At 65.6% G+C, this 2,500-nt stretch overlaps 1 non-coding gene across 1 annotated transcript; it reads right to left on the bottom strand.

Moving 5' to 3' along the window:
* Nucleotides 1–986: 986 nt before the first annotated feature.
* Nucleotides 987–1,140, bottom strand: LOC140472255 (5.8S ribosomal RNA). Its single transcript, XR_011957499.1, has one exon. It is a non-coding gene; the product is annotated as a 5.8S ribosomal RNA (ribosomal RNA).
* Nucleotides 1,141–2,500: the final 1,360 nt, after the last annotated feature.

The following is a 2,500-nucleotide window of genomic DNA, read 5'->3' as shown; positions in this document are numbered from 1 at the left end:
GGCCGGCGGGCGACGCCGCTCCTGAACCCAGCGGCCCCGAGCCGGACGAGTTGAGGAAGGCACGCCGACGGTGACAGGGTACGGAAGACACAGCGGTGGCCTTCTGGCGACTTGGCCCCCGACAGCCCGACGTTCCGCCGTCCTCCCGATGGCCAGGAGGACCGTGCGGGGGTCGGCCGACGGCGTGGTAGGTGTGCCTGCACGGTGACGGAGCACACACCACGCCCGCCAACCCCTCCGTACCTCCCGAGACCGGTGGCAGGACGGAGCGGAAAACGTGCGGACTGAACGGGAGAGCCAAGAGCCAGCGATCCACGCGCGTGCGACCGTCCAAGTCACAGCGTTCGACGAAAACCTCCTCCCTCGGCCAGGCACTCGGCGCCAGCAGGGGAGACAGGATCAGACGCCCCGCCGGCCACTTAAGGCCGAGGACGAACCACGAGACGGGCGGCTGCAGCAGCGGGCGGCCTGCAGCTCCCAGCACTCTCAATCGATCAACCATCGAGTCGGGTCAGCGTGTCAAACCGGCGAGCTCCACGGTCAGGCCGGCGGCGCACCAGCACCGGACCTCCGCGGCTCCCTTCACTCTTTCCACTGCCAGCCAACCGAGAGACGGACCCAATGCGGACGTGCAGAGCTTAGGCAGACCCCCCACTGGAGGCTCAACACTTCGTGGCAGCTCCGTGTCCCAGAGACCAGGAGGGTTGGCACACACACACAGTGTGAACCACCGACAGCCATTCTGGGACCGGTGACAGCCGTGCTGGCCCCACTGCCACGACACAGACGGACGCCAGGCCGCGCTCCCCGGCGGGGGGGATGGCGTCGAGCCTGACGAACGGAATGTGCAGGGTGGGGGGGAAAGGCCAAGCGCTCCGACGCCGGAGGGCTCCGGAGTCTGAACTTAGGGGGACAAAGAGGACGGGTCCTCTGCGACACCCCAGCCGCGCTCTCGCCAGCCAAGGCGAGTGCGATTGATTGCCAAACGACCCTCAGACAGGCGTGGCCCCGGGAAGAACCCGGGGCCGCAAAGTGCGTTCAAAGTGTCGATGATCAATGTGTCCTGCAATTCACATTAATTCTCGCAGCTAGCTGCGTTCGTCATCGACGCACGAGCCGAGTGATCCACCGTCAAGAGTTGTCTGAGTTTGTTTTAGGTCTCTCCCTCGCCAGAGGAAAGCGACCCGGACCGCACATACGCTCCCCACCTTGAGCTACAGCCACCTGCACGCCGGCGTGCGGGCGGAGCAGGGTGGCGTGAAGCGATGGGGAGCACCATCCTGGTGCGGCCCGCAGAAACATACGTCTATTGGGGGGAGGAGGACAGGGCGCCCAAGAGGCGATGCGTGCCCCAACGCACCGCAGCGACGGAGGCAGGATCACCGCCACCATGTCGCCCGCCTAGTATCACGAGGCGTGCAGCAGCTTTGCCCTAGGAAAAGCAGAGGCGGGAACGGGCACCGGCCATCGGTTCGGCAGCGTCACTGACGCGTGCACGTGGCGGCGTGTCGGCGAGCGGACTTCCTGCGAGGAGGCGGGGGCGGCACTCGCCCGAGCAGACGCCCGCCCGGCCCAGCCACCGCCGAGGTGGACTGGGAGTCGCGGCAACGGCTCGTCATACTCGTTCCCACACTCACAGCGCAGCTTGCCCGCAAGCCACCGACCACCGATCGACGCCAGGCGCCCCGACCGAGAGCGGGATCGCTCGTTCGCCCTGCTGGCAGTTCGCTGGGGATCACTACTGCACGGAGCTCGGAGACCGACGGGCGGCAACTCGAGAGTCTTTAAACCACCACCCCCATCCCGCAAGTGCAAAGAGGCTGTATACGCACAGACGGGTGAGGGGAATAGGTACCCCGTCGGGTTTGAAGGGAGCGTGACTAGATAGCAACGATGTAAACCCAGCCGATTTGGGAGCGAAAGACCGGCGCCTGCATCACCGGCTTCGTTTCCCGTGGCTGGAGAGTACACCGAAACCCTCCGTCTGTCGCGAGCTCCCGACGACGCGGTGCCGCCAAGCAGCAGGGCCGGACCTGGTGTGGCTCCCCTCGTCGATCACAGACCGGTCGGCACTACTGACGAGACGGTGGAACGGGCTTCGCCCCTTGTGACGAAGGGTGATGCGAACCCGCCCGCCCGCGTGCGTTCGGGGTGGACTCGGCAAACGGAGATTTGAAATCGGAAAGTGTCCTCCTGCCCCGCGCAGGTAGGCGCCCAACAGTTGTGGGGGGTTTGGCGGTGACCACGGCTGCAGGGCCTGCTACCCCGACGAGCTCTCCTGCTGGCCCCGAAACCACCCTCGCGAGACAAGTTGAAACGGAAACGGGCGTACCCCCAAGCCGACGATCCTTTCTTATTTGTTACTTTTTTTTTTCACTTGCTCGAGTTGTGGCGATTTGGCGGTGACCACGGCTGCAGGGCCTGCTACCCCGACGAGCTCTCCTGCTGGCCCCGAAACCACCCTCGCGAGACAAGTTGAAACGGAAACGGGCGTACCCCC

This window comes from Chiloscyllium punctatum, unplaced genomic scaffold, assembly GCF_047496795.1.
Source record: "Chiloscyllium punctatum isolate Juve2018m unplaced genomic scaffold, sChiPun1.3 scaffold_283, whole genome shotgun sequence".
Taxonomy (NCBI): Eukaryota; Metazoa; Chordata; class Chondrichthyes; order Orectolobiformes; family Hemiscylliidae; genus Chiloscyllium; species Chiloscyllium punctatum.
Note: the sequence above shows the minus strand (reverse complement) of the source record. Positions and strands in the feature narration are given on the sequence as shown.